We start from the raw sequence: 15130 nt of genomic DNA, 5'->3' as shown, positions 1-15130 counted from the left end.
GTCGCCGCTGAGGAGGAGGATGTTGTCCTGGAAGTTGGACGCCGGCTGCTGCTGCTGCTGCACTTGCACCGTGCGCGAGCCGCCGATCGAGCTCCTGGTTGACCAGGACCCCCACGCCTTGGATGCCGCTAACGGGATCGACGACGGCGAGAGCGTCCGCCTCGTAGACGTCGATGGCCATGTGGGGTGCCCAGGAAGGGGTCGCTGTTGTCGAACCGGGCCGCGTGGTCGGCCGGCCTGTGTTGCTGGTGCGGCTGTGGTGCCAGCGCGAAGGTCTCGGCGTGCACGCGCTCGTGCTCTGCATCGGCGACGCCGTACCGGGTGTCGGCCCAAACTTGTCGTCCGCCGTGGTCGATGTTGTTGAGGCCAATGAATCCGGCCGTGCACGTTGTGCGAGCGCGGCAACAGCGGCATCCCCAGTGGGTGGGGGTTGCAGGAGAGTCGAGCGCCAGTTGGGCTTGGAGGGGGAAGAAGTCGTGGTGCACATCCTGCATCCTAGTTGATCGCCTCCTCCTGGTCTAGTCTAGCGAATGCCATAAAGGCCCTACCAAAGAATTGCATGCAAGTTGTGCGGCTTTCCGTTTGGGAAATGGGTATCCAGCACGCACTCCGGCGAATAAACAAGCATGGCATCCATGCGCGTGGGGCATGCATGACAATGGTGCTCTTGCTCCTGCTCCTTGGATGTCACCTGGCGGACACTGTCACGCCCGGAATTTCTATCCAAAATTCCAAACGCTTACATGTGTGTGAACCCTCGTCCAGGAATCAGCCGAGGCACACAATAACAAATTGATAATAGAGTACAATTATTACTCTAATTAATAAGCGATTAAAATGTCATTACAGAGGTAGATAGTTCCTCTCAATCAATAAAGATCTAAGCAGCGGAAAATAAAATAAACGGCGCAGACGGCTCCACTCCACAAGCAGCTTGACCAAGGCTACACCTAATCCTTCACACCATCAGCATCATTGTAGAACTCTTTCTCTGATGAATGATTGCAAGGTGAGTATATGACATATTCAGCAAGCCACGCAGCAAATATGCAAGTGCACAGGATAACAAAGGATGGCATAGTAGGGTTTCATTTGCAAAAGCAGCATTTAGCAAAGATTTGAGAATTATAAAACAGTAGAGTAATTAATCATCAATTTTAATCAACACTAAACAGCACACCCATGCAGCTCAGGCCCAACCATCCTGAACAACCATACCCGGCTGTACAGATCTATCTCCAAACCAGGAATATACCATTCCAAACCAGGAGCTAAACAAATTATTACCAGTTATAGCATCTTTTATTATGGTGAGAAGTGTGAAACTAATCACGAAAGACATTGTTAGACCCACCTATAACCGCGGGCACGGCTATTCGAATAGTTTTACTCTGATCAGAGGTGTACCACTGTACCCACAAGGCACAACTCCACATCATGTCACCATGTGCCTCAATACCACCACGGTACCTTGGAAAGGAATTGTGACAATACCTCTCGTACAACACAATCCACTACAGTGCACCTTTCCTGGATCATAATCACCCCCTTATAAACAAGGCATGGACTCCCCAGCGACCCCCGTGGGCTTATCTCCGCCACTTCTCAGTCTGGTGCTCCGCAATGAACCATGCTATACAAAAGATAAAGCCGTTGCCCATGCTGGCTTGTGGTTGGCACGGTTAATGTTTCACAACCGAAACTCGTGAACCGGTCCTTAATTGTCATGAGCACGACCATCAAAACCATGTGCTCACAACCCACCATTATCAGGTTTTAGTTGGCACATTAATTAATTAACCAATCACGATTGACCATCGTGAGCTATCATTAAGCCATCATTAACTAACAGTGAGTCAAGAGTTATCCCAATAGTGAGCTAATGTTTCTAAGCAGGGCTAAGCAATTATATCTAATATCTAGTTGAACCAATATATATAAAGCTCAACTAGTCAAGTTATATTAACCCAAGGTATCAAGGAATAAAGTAATCAAGAACAAAAGGGCTATAACAAAGAATAGGTTAATTCTACCCAATGACATTCAAAAATAAATGCAATAGTTGAATAGAAACAATAGCTTTAAACGGGATCAACATGCTCAAAGGGTTGTTTGGGATCTGTGTGACTTGCCTTGTTGGCCTTGGAACTCTTCAAACTCTTCTCCTGCGAAAACGGACTCTCCGGAAACGACGGAATCTAAACAGAAAAGAGCAAAATCACCAAAACAGCACATAAACAAGCATGAACAGTACATGTGGATATTTTTAACATGTAGATCTCAATTTTAGAAAAATTTAGAGACTTGAACCAACTAAATCGGAGCTAAGATGAATTAGTTATGAGTTTTTGAAGATTAAATCGGATTAAAACACTTATATTGATTTTAATTGAATTAGGACGCAATAATGAATTATTTTTGAAAAGGAAAAGGAGGATTATTGCGTCAGCGGGCTAGGGTTTCGGTGGACCGGGCGCACGGGCGACGGTTCACGCGAACGGACGGCCGAGATCGATCCATCCAAAACGGACGGCCGAGATCGATCGGTCTACGACCGGCTCACGGAAGAGGGCGACGATGACGTCAGCGATGACGTCACCACCGGCGGCGACGGCTCGGCGGCTCGGGCTTGCATGCTCGCCGGTGAACGACGGCACGGCGGCGCGAACGGAAGGCACCAACGGGTAGAGCGCGACGCGACGAACTCACCGGTGACCAAAAGAGCAGCGGAAGATCAACGGACGGCGACGGCGACGAGGAGGAAGCGGCGGCAAACTTCGGGTCGACGGCGGCGACGGTACTCCGGCGGTCTTCGGCGGCGGCGAAGGAGCGGACGAGAACGGCGGCGACTTGGCGTTCACGACGGTGGCCTTCCCGAGCGATGACGACGACCGAGACGGCGGCGGCGCACGGCTGGAGCGACGGCGGCGACGGCGGCGCTAGGTTGCACGGCACTAGAGCTCTTCCGGCGACGAGAGGCAAAGGCGAGAGTGGCGGCGGGTAGAGAAGAGCTCGGGGGTCCTTTTAAAGGGGCTAGGAGGCGACGGCGAAGGCCCACGGCGGCTGGCGACGAGAAGGAAAGTTTAGGGTTCGGAGGAGAGAGACGAATCCGATTCGAACTCAAATCCAACGATTTCCATCTGTAGACTAGCTTGATAACTGTTGTTGTACGAAAATTCTGCATAAGGTAGATTCTTATCCCAACTTCCACCGAAGTCTAAAGCACAAGCTCTCAACATGTCTTCCAAAACCTGATTCACCCTTTCGGTTTGTCCGTCTGTCTGCGGATGATAAGCAGTACTAAAGTTCAGCTTAGAACCCATCTCTTCCTGAAGCTTCTTCCAAAAATTTGAAGTAAATTGACTGCCTCGATCAGACACTATTTTCTTAGGGACGCCATGCAAACACACGATCCTTGCCATATACAATTCCGCCAACCGACTTCCGGAATAAGTTGTCTTTACCGGAATGAAATGAGCTACTTTTGTAAGTCTGTCGACTATCACCCAAATAGAGTCATGACCCGATGACGTTCTGGGTAAACCAGTAATAAAATCCATACCGATTTCTTCCCATTTCCATTCGGGAATCTTCAAAGGCTGCAACAAACCGGCAGGTTTCTGATGTTCTGCCTTGACTCGCTGACAAACATCACATACTGCTACGTATTCTGCGATTTCACGCTTCATACTTGCCCACCAAAATCTTTCCTTGAGATCCTGGTACATCTTAGTACTACCAGGGTGAATAGAGTATAAAGTATCGTGAGCTTCTTTCAGAATTGCATCTTTTAAATCTTTGTTGTCGGGGACGCAGATTCTCTCACCCAACCATACAGCTCCGTGCTCATCCTCCAAGAAACCGATAGCTTTTCCTCTTCTCATATTCTTCTTGATCTCTTGAATATCGGGATCATTAATTTGGGCTTCTCTAACTTGATCAATTAGAGTGGGCTTCGCTTCTAAGGCTGCAACAAAACCTCTACTGACAATTCCCAAATTTAATCTTTCAAATTCCTTGCATAATTCCAATGGCAACTGTCGTCCTTCCGTAGCATTGCAATAGCCTTTCCTGCTAAGAGCGTCTGCTACAACATTAGCCTTTCTCGGGTGATAATGAATTCCCATGTCATAATCCTTAATTAATTCCAACCATCTCCTTTGTCTCATGTTCAGATCCGGCTGAGTAAAGATATACTTTAAACTCTTGTGATCGGTATATACCTCTGTACGAGTACCGAAAAGATAATGACGCCAAATTTTCAACGCATGAACTACTGCAGCTAACTCAAGATCATGAGTAGGGTAGTTCTTTTCATGCGGACGTAACTGACGAGATGCATAGGCAACCACCTTCCCATCTTGCATCAGAACACAACCTAACCCAAGTTTAGATGCATCGCAATACACTTGGAAACCCTTCTTTTGATCAGGTAAAATCAAAATAGGAGCTGATATCAAGCGATTCTTCAACTCTTGAAAACTCTGCTCACATTCTTCCGACCACTTGTACTTCACATCTTTCTGAAGCAGTCGTGTCATGGGCTTAGCAATCTTGGAAAAATTCTCTATAAACCTCCGGTAATATCCTGCGAGGCCTAGGAAACTGCGAATCTCTGGAACTGTCTTTGGTTGTTTCCAGTTGGTTACGGATTCCACATTACTAGGATCGACGGCAACTCCTTCTGCTGAGATGACGTGACCAAGGAACTTCACTTCAGACAACCAAAATTCACACTTGCTAAACTTGGCATACAACTGATGTTCTCGTAGCTTCTCTAGTGCAAGGCGAAGATGTTCTTCATGCTCTTCTTTGGTTCGGGAGTAGATAAGAATATCATCAATAAAGACTACCACGAACTTGTCTAGGTATTCCATAAACACTTTATTCATCAAATTCATGAAGAAAGCAGGGGCATTGGTAAGTCCAAAAGACATAACAGTACATTCGAACAATCCATACCTAGTGGTAAAAGCTGTCTTAGGTATATCTTCCTCTTTGATTCTCAACTGGTGATACCCTGATCGAAGATCTATCTTGGAGAAAACAGTGGCACCTTTAAGCTGATCAAACAAATCATCAATTCTGGGTAGCGGATACTTATTCTTGATAGTCACATCATTTAGTGCACGATAGTCCACACACATCCTCTGGGTATGATCTTTCTTTTCCACAAAAATAACCGGAGCTCCCCATGGAGATGAACTCGGTCTGATGTACCCTTTCTGAAGCAAATCGTCCACTTGCCTCTTGACTTCTGCCAACTCATTGGCTGCCATTCTATAAGGTCTCTTATGGATCGGAGTTGTTCCTGGTACCAAATCTATTCTGAACTCTATATCCCTTTTAGGCGGCATACCAGGCAAATCATCGGGGAACACATCGGGATACTCCCGGACTATAGGAATCTCTTCCAAAGTTATCTGTTTCAGTCTTGACCTTAACGACTCAGAAGACATTGCATGAACAGTTACAACTCGACCATCATTGCTAGTGAGAGTTACTTTTCTGTTAGCACAGTCTATCACACCTTTATGTCTGGCTAACCAGTCCATCCCTAGGATGACATCAAGGTCTTTGGATTCTAACAAGATAAGATTGGCCAGAAATGGTACTCCTTTAATTTCTATTTTGACAGAGGGGCTACGTTGCAAAGAGAGTGCTTGATTACTTGGGGTACTAACCATCAAAGGACGTCTAAGATCTTCTACTTCCATCCCATGATTTCCCGCAAAACTCATAGATAAGAATGAATGTGTAGCACCAGAATCGAAAAGCACTGTTGCAGGAACTAAGTTAACAAGGAACGTACCCAAAATCACATCTGGAGCATCTTGAGCTTCTGCAGCAGCGACATGATTGACACGGGCCTTTGATGCTGGTACGGTAGAGTTGCTCTGGGTAGGGACAACCTTCACGCGTCGGGGCTTCGGACACTTGTCAGCATAATGTCCTGGGTCTCCACAGTTGAAACACACCACGGGCTTGCTGCCTTGCTCCCTCTTGGCAGGCTGTTGCTGTGTCGAAGCTGCAACAGGATGTGGAGCTTGATTGCGGATGTTGTTGCCAGCATTGTTGTTGAAGAACTGACGCTACGGACGAACAACAGATGAAGAACCTCCCTGTGGCATAGACTGGGGTCCTAAAGTAAGACGCGGCTTCTGATTATTCCCCTGTTGTGTCTTGAATTGAGCAGCTCCATGCGATTGTACTTGTCTTCCTGACGAATAGCCTTATCCACCAATTTCTGGAAATCAGAATAATCTCCAATCATGAGTGGGTAAGAAAGCTCATCATTAAGTCCTTCCAAGAACTTCTCCTAGCGCTCTTCATCATTGCGCACATCTTCCGGAGCATAACGAGCCAGACGATTGAACTCGTGCAGATACTCCGTAACAGAGCGAGATCCCTGGGTGAGCGACCTGAATTCCTTCTTCTTGAGAGACACCACTCCCGATGGTATATGCGTCTTCCGGATAGCAGCGGTGAATTCAAGCCAAGTGATAGGTTCCGCAGTAGTCCTATTCAGGCGGAAATGATCCCACCATTCAGAGGCAGGGCCATGCAACTGATGTGATGCAAATGAGACCTTCTCCTGATCAGTGCACTGAAGCAAATCCAACTTCTTCTCTATGGCATGCAACCAATCACCAGCTTCAACAGGATTAGTGGTGCTAGAGAAAGTAGGCGGCCTTACACGAAGAAATTCTGCTAACTTATTCTGAGGAGGTGCATGGTTATTTCCTTGGTTCTGCTGGTTCTGAAGTTGCTGCATCATCATGTTCATTAACTGAGTCTGTTGAGCCAGAACTTGGGCAAGTGTGGGATTCTCTCCATTGTTGTTGTTATTGTTGTTGTTGGGGCCATTCCCGTTGCTGCGAGTATTCACCATCTGGTATGGGCAGGGCACAAGAAGAGAAACCGGGGAACTACTTAGGACAGAGATTTACTTTAACTTTTATTGATCTTAACTGAGTTTCATTATTACAAAACAGAAGACTCTCACACCACTAAACTCACCAACTTCCTAACACTCGAAAGCAAACAAACACATGCACTTACATCTCACCACTGATGTAAATCACATGCGAGACACACACAAGCAAACTTAAACAAACAAACTAACACAACGATCTAAGACAACGGCTTGACAATGGCATTCTAGTTCTTCCGAGCATCGGAGTTGATTGAAGGCTCGTTCGGCTCGTCTTCATCATCTTGAGTTGCTCCCCACTCAATCTTGGAATGAGTGCGCTTCGATTCTTCTCCTTCATCATCACTTACATTGACGACCGGAGGATCCGCTAGGGCTGGGGTAACTTCTTTCTCCACCACACGGACCTTTGGCGCCAATTGGTAGCGAGGGACAAATAGAGCTCTCTTCCTTGCGGTAAGACGAATCCTGGCCTTCTGCGGCGGTGCTTCTCCCTTTAATGCGGCTAATTCCTTCTCCAAACGATCCACCTTGTCTTCTAGCTTGCAAATCTTACCACGATTCCGGTCTTCACGATCTTGAGCCGCTAACACAGTCTCTGCACGACTTTCATCCATAGCCCACAGCATCTCAACCAAATGCCTTGTGGTAGCATCATTCTCAATTCCTTCAGTCTCAAGATAACTGCCACGGTCACTTCCCTGGGGTTGGCGAGGATGATAGCGATACTCCATGTCGGCCAACTGATCACTGTAGCGATCACGGAGCTCTCCTATGGCGATCCTTGCCACCTCCTGACATGCATGGATGTAGTTTCTTCCTCCAGCTTCGAACATCACTGAGGGGATATCTTCACTATTACTGTTCAAAGTGACTTTGACTCGGCACTTCTCTTCGTGACGATCATGAGGAATCTGAGCATAAAAAGGGGCAGTCCCAAATCCTATGGCAAAGGACATTGTACGCAACTCCTGGACAAAACCCTCAACACCAAACAGGTACTCAGGCTTGTAGCGCGGCATCTAAAGACTCTAAAGACAAGTGAAAGGAGGGAGTTAAGATATTTATCCAATTAATAGCACAAAGTTTTTGGATTAATTTGAATAAAGTTAGAAAATCAAAGTAAAAGGTAAGTAAATAAAGTAAACCAAGCTTGCAAGATAAGTTGAAATAGTTGGAAACAAGGTTACAATTTTTGTACTTTTGAACAACAGGTTTCAAAAGAAATAAAAGAAAGTTATAAAATCGACATACTAAATTTATTTTATTGCAGCAAGATTAAATAAAACAACATTGTAAAACTTTTGCTGGTAAATGAGCCATTAGTACAGTAATAGATGTACAGTACTAATAACACTGGAATAAATTTTGAATGAGAACCATTAAAAGAGATTATGAAGTGCATGTGCCATTAGTTTGGTTTAATTAAAAGAGAAAGGGAGGAGAACAGTTCTACTTTTCCAATATTTTTAGAGGGCTTCTATGGATAACCATTTGGCATAACCTAGGGTCAAGGGGGCTCTGATACCAACTTGTCACGCCCGGAATTTCTATCCAAAATTCCAAACGCTTACATGTGTGTGAACCCTCGTCTAGGAATCAGCCGAGGCACACAATAACAAATTGATAATAGAGTACAATTATTACTCTAATTAATAAGCGATTAAAATGTCATTACAGAGGTAGATAGTTCCTCTCAATCAATAAAGATCTAAGCAGCGGAAAATAAAATAAACGGCGCAGACGGCTCCACTCCACAAGCAGCTTGACCAAGGCTACACCTAATCCTTCACACCATCAGCATCATTGTAGAACTCTTCCTCTGATGAATGATTGCAAGGTGAGTATATGACATACTCAGCAAGCCACGCAGCAAATATGCAAGTGCACAGGATAACAAAGGATGGCATAGTAGGGTTTCATTTGCAAAAGCAGCATTTAGCAAACATTTGAGAATTATAAAACAGTAGAGTAATTAATCATCAATTTTAATCAACACTATACAGCACACCCATGCAGCTCAGGCCCAACCATCATGAACAACCATACCCGGCTGTACAGATCTATCTCCAAACCAGGAATATACCATTCCAAACTAGGAGTTAAACAAATTATTACCAGTTATAGCATCTTTTATTATGGTGAGAAGTGTGAAACTAATCACGAAAGACATTGTTAGACCCGCCCATAACCGCGGGCACGGCTATTCGAATAGTTTTACTCTGATCAGAGGTGTACCACTGTACCCACAAGACACAACTCCACATCATGTCACCATGTGCCTCAATACCACCACGGTACCTTTGAAAGGAATTGTGACAATACCTCTCGTACAACACAATCCACTGCAGTGCACCTTTCCTGGATCATAATCACCCCCTTATAAACAAGGCATGGACTCCCCAGCGACCCCCGTGGGCTTATCTCCGCCACTTCTCAGTCTGGTGCTCCGCAATGAACCATGCTATACAAAAGATAAAGCCGTTGCCCATGCTGGCTTGTGGTTGGCACGGTTAATGTTTCACAACCGAAACTCGTGAACCGGTCCTTAATTGTCATGAGCACGACCATCAAAACCATGTGCTCACAACCCACCATTATCAGGTTTTAGTTGGCACATTAATTAATTAACCAATCACGATTGACCATCGTGAGCTATCATTAAGCCATCATTAACTAACAGTGAGTCAAGAGTTATCCCAATAGTGAGCTAATGTTTCTAAGCAGGGCTAAGCAATTATATCTAATATCTAGTTGAACCAATATATATAAAGCTCAACTAGTCAAGTTATATTAACCCAAGGTATCAAGGAATAAAGTAATCAAGAACAAAAGGGCTATAACAAAGAATAGGTTAATTCCACCCAATGACATTCAAAAATAAATGCAATAGTTGAATAGAAACAATAGCTTTAAACGGGATCAACATGCTCAAAGGGTTGTTTGGGATCTGTGTGACTTGCCTTGTTGGCCTTGGAACTCTTCAAACTCTTCTCCTGCGAAAACGGACTCTCCGGAAACGACGGAATCTAAACAGAAAAGAGCAAAATCACCAAAACAGCACATAAACAAGCATGAACAGTACATGTGGATATTTTTAACATGTAGATCTCAATTTTAGAAAAATTTAGAGACTTGAACCAACTAAATCGGAGCTAAGATGAATTAGTTATGAGTTTTTGAAGATTAAATCGGATTAAAACACTTATATTGATTTTAATTGAATTAGGACGCAATAATGAATTATTTTTGAAAAGGAAAAGGAGGATTATTGCGTCAGCGGGCTAGGGTTTCGGTGGACTGGGCGCACGGGCGACGGTTCACGCGAACGGACGGCCGAGATCGATCCATCCAAAACGGACGGCCGAGATCGATCGGTCTACGACCGGCTCACGGAAGAGGGCGACGATGACGTCAGCGATGACGTCACCACCGGCGGCGACGGCTCGGCGGCTCGGGCTTGCATGCTTGCCGGTGAACGACGGCACGGCGGCGCGAACGGAAGGCACCAACGGGTAGAGCGCGACGCGACGAACTCACCGGTGACCAAAAGAGCGGCGGAAGATCAACGGACGGCGACGGCGACGAGGAGGAAGCGGCGGCAAACTTCGGGTCGACGGCGGCGACGGTACTCCGGCGGTCTTCGGCGGCGGCGAAGGAGCGGACGAGAACGGCGGCGACTTGGCGTTCACGACGGTGGCCTTCCCGAGCGATGACGACGACCGAGACGGCGGCGGCGCACGGCTGGAGCGACGGCGGCGACGGCGGCGCTAGGTTGCACGGCGCTAGAGCTCTTCCGGCGACGAGAGGCAAAGGCGAGAGTGGCGGCGGGTAGAGAAGAGCTCGGGGGTCCTTTTAAAGGGGCTAGGAGGCGACGGCGAAGGCCCACGGCGGCTGGCGACGAGAAGGAAAGTTTAGGGTTCGGAGGAGAGAGACGAATCCGATTCGAACTCGAATCCAACGATTTCCAAAAAGAATTAGCCGATGATTCCAAAAGAGAAAAGGTAGAGGAGATCCCGGATATTGTTTCCCCTCTATCAATTCGGCCGGAGAAGGAAAGGATCGACCGAATTTGGAAAGGAACGGCGGCGGCGCGAAACTAGGGTTTCGGGCGGCGGCGGCCGGAGGTAGACGACGACCCTGACAGGTGGGCCCCACCTGTCAGCGGGCGGACGCGCGCGCGCGGCGGCGGACTGGGCCGACTTGGGCCGAGGAGAGAGAGAGCGGTTTTGGGCCGACTTTCGGCCCAAAGCCAAAAGAAGACTTTTTAAAACCTTTTTCAATTTAAATTATTCATGAAATGCAATTCCATTTATTAAAAATACTTCCTTAGCTCAAATAAATCCCAGAAAAATCTAGGAATTATAGAATTAAGCAAAGTATTTAATGAAATTTTATCTGGCCTCATTTTATATTGGAATTTATTAATTAAAATTAGATCTTCTCTTCAAGACTTTTAAAATTATTTCTAAAAATTCCAATTAAACAACAATTTATATATTTTGAATTTTCAGGGTGTGACAGACACCGACGCCCTTAGCCTCGGGGATGCCCTTGTTGGCAGCGAGGTTCTTGCGCTACTTCCTCCATTCTAGAATATAAGTAGTTTTAGAGTTAGATACGGTAATTATAAAAACATATAGAATTAAATAATAGAGGGTTGTGATTAGATGAGAATTGAAGGTAGGTGGGAAAATTGAATGGTGGAAGGTTGTGATTGGTTGAGAAGAAAATATTGGTGTAGAAGTTGTTATATTTTGCGACGGAGAGAGTACTTATTACGCGTACTCTACAAAAGTAACTTAAATTTCATCATAATTATTGTTTAGAACGTAGGTTTTGGGCTGTAAGAGAGCAAGTATGTTACGGAGGACATTCTTCTCTCAAAATAGTCTTTAACAGAAAAAAAAGTGACCCGCGAATCATTAGGGGACTACTATTTTTTCCCCTTTTTCTTTCCCAAAAACATTGATCTGGCGACAACTACTTATTTTATCAAAAAAAAAAAACATAGATCTATCCTGTTAAATCAAAGATGTTGTAGCAGTCTCTAATGAGAAGAAAATAGAAGGCTAACCACATACAAATGGGGCAAACATGCAGCAATTGTGACGGTCATGACAATCTCTTCTATCGCGGAAGCTAATCGACGAGTCGACGTCGCCTTCTCCCTTGACGTCGGCAGGAGGCGCACGTCCATCCCCATGGCGTTCCGGCGCCGTCGATGTCGCCGCAGCATCTATGATAGGCGGATCATCAAGGTAATCATCTTCAACCATCTCATCGTCTAGTGGCCATCTTGTAGCATCGGCGGCGGCGGCAGAAACAACAGCTGCTGCTGCGTCCGCCTCGTAGACGTCGATGGCCGCGTGGGTGCCCAAGAGGAGATCGTTGTTGTCGAAGTGGGTCGCGTGGTATGCTGGTATGTGTTGCTTGTGCGGCTGTGGCACCAGCGCGAAGGTCTCGGCGTGCACACGCTCGTGCTCCCCACCGGCGATGCCATATCGGGTGTCGGCCCAAACTTGTCGTCCACCGTGGTCGATGTCATTGAGGCCAAATAGTCCGGCCAGGCACGTTGTGCGAGCGCGGCAATAGTGGCCTCCTAGTGGATGGGGGTTGCAGGGAGAGTTGAGCGCTGGATGGTCTTGGAGTGGGAAGAAGTCGTGGTGCACGTCCTCTGCCTCGTGGTTGATCACCTCCCCCTGGTCCAGTCCGGCGAATGCCATGAATGCCTTACGAAGAACTGCGTGCAAACTCTGCGGCTTTCCGTCTGGGAAATGGGTAACCAGCAGGCACTGCGGCAAACAAACAAGCGTGGCATCCATGCGTGCGGGGCACGCATGACAATGGTGCTCCTGCTCCAGCACCTTGGATGTCACCTGGCGAACGCCGACGCCCTTAGCCTCGGGGATGCCCTTGTTGGCAACGAGGTTTTTGTGCTACTCCCTCCATCCTAGAATATAAGCATTTTTAGAGTTGGATACGGTAATTATAAAAATATATAGAATTAAATAGTAGAGGGTTGTGATTAGATGAGAATTGAAGGTATGTGGGAAAATTGAATGGTGGAAGATTGTGATTGGTTCAGAAGAAAATATTGGTGTAGATGTTGTTATATTTTGCAACAAATTCTAGAGGCTAGAAGTAGTTATATTTTGGAACGGAGGGAGTACTTATTACGCGTAGTCTACAAAAGTAACTTAAATTTCACCATAATTATTGTTTAGAACGTAGGTTCTGGGCTGTAAGAAAGCAAGTATGTTACAGAGGACATTCTTCTCTCAAAATAGTCTTTAATAGAAAAAAAAAGTGACCCACGAATCATCAGGGGACTACTATTTTTCCCCTTTTTTCTTTCTCCAAAACATTGATCCGACAATGATTACTTTTTTTTCAAAAAAGAAACATAGATCTATCTTGTTAAATCAAAGATGTTGTAGCCGTCTCTAATGAGAAGAAAATAGAAGGCTAACCACATACAAATGGGGCAAACATGCAGCAATTGTGACGGTCATGACAATCTCTTCTATTGCGGAAGCTCATCGACGAGTCGACGGTGCCTTCTCTCTTGTCATCGGCAGGAGGCGCACGTCCGTCCCCATGGCATTCCGGCGCCGTTGACATCGCCGCAGCCTATGTTACCCAGATACGGGGATACGGATACAGATATGCGATACGACGATATGTGGATACGTCATTTTTCTAAAAGTAAGGATATGGGGATACACTTATATATATAATTAAAAATATATAAATAGTGAAGCTTTGTAAGGAAATAATCCATAGATAGCATTCTTTGCATCCGATTCCTTATCAATCTTCTCCAATTCTCCTCTCTAGATAATTCAAGTTGGCGAGCTGATTTAACTTGCCAGCTGCCAACATGATGAACCCTGAGTTCCTCTCGACACTCAAGGCTGTTGTTGGCCCGATCTTTCGGTGAGTTGTGATAACTACGATTTGGGAGAAACGTTGACGATCCGACTACAACCGTACGAGACGTTGTGTTGCGCCTTAGCGATCGATACACCTCTCCGTGGGTTGTTGATCTTGCCGGTGCAGATCAACCTTATTCCTGCAAGCAAATCGAAGAAACAAGCAAGAACAAGATAAAAGCAATCTGAACTGCAAATAGGAATGAATACACACGATAAGTTGGGGTTTCGAATACAAGCAGACGGACGGTCTAGCCGACACGCGCGCTGCAAGCGAAGTAGCAATGGCTAAACTTTCATCTAAACAAAACCCAAGAAACTGTAAAGGGGTACCTAACTATTTAAGGAGGTGGGAGGATGACCTAAGGGGACCCTAGGGTCGTGCTCCACCCGGTTGGGGCGCACCCCACATGGGCCGGGGTCCCAGACGAAGTTACAAGCCCATAGGCCCATTATAGGTGACACAGCACCTTGTTGCTTCAATTGCGGCTCAATAAGATGGAATTTCGCAATGAGGCTGGATCCATTGGAAAGAGGACTCCAAGAGCTTTCCATCAAGTACTCACGGGCCAAAAACGGAGGTCGTATGCAGATTCGGCGGCCGTTTGAAGTCAGCAGTGTAGTAGGTGGCCGAATCGGATTCCAGCACTTGGAGGACTTGATCTTGATATCTTCTTGTTCATCCATGATGTGAGCAATGGTTGCATCCGTGGTAGCCATGGTCACATCACAACAAATCAGAGAAAAATCAACACATGAACACATACATGAAAGATCAATAAATTGATGCATCATATTTACAAGATCAATTAAAGCATCGTCTAATAGGTGGTATGACGCTAGCACCAAGCCACCAAGCACCACCAGATCAAGATGTTGCTTGCGCTTGATGTTCTATTAGTCTCATGATAAATTTGTAATTGTCAATAGCAGCCGCGCTACCACCAGGATTGCTAGATATACACATGCACTAGCACTTGAGGTTCTAGTTCCAAAATCCATGGTAGCACTTGATTGACACTTGGAACAAAGGAAAATGCGCTGGTGACCGTGCTGTGCCTAGCGACGGAGGTGCTATGTGGGGGCGGCGGAGGTGCTGAGCGCTAGCTGGTGCACCCATTAGCTTGCGCCAGCGCGCTCTGCTTCACTGCGGCCGAGTGTGATGCGGTTGTTTCGGTGGATACGTGCGGGATACGTATCCGTATCCGTTCGCGCATCCGATACAGATACGTGGCTTCTCTGCCGTATCCAGGTAACGTAG

The sequence above is a fragment of the Oryza sativa genome, chromosome 1 (assembly GCF_034140825.1).
Source record: "Oryza sativa Japonica Group chromosome 1, ASM3414082v1".
NCBI classification, from domain to species: Eukaryota; Viridiplantae; Streptophyta; class Magnoliopsida; order Poales; family Poaceae; genus Oryza; species Oryza sativa.
Note: the sequence above shows the minus strand (reverse complement) of the source record.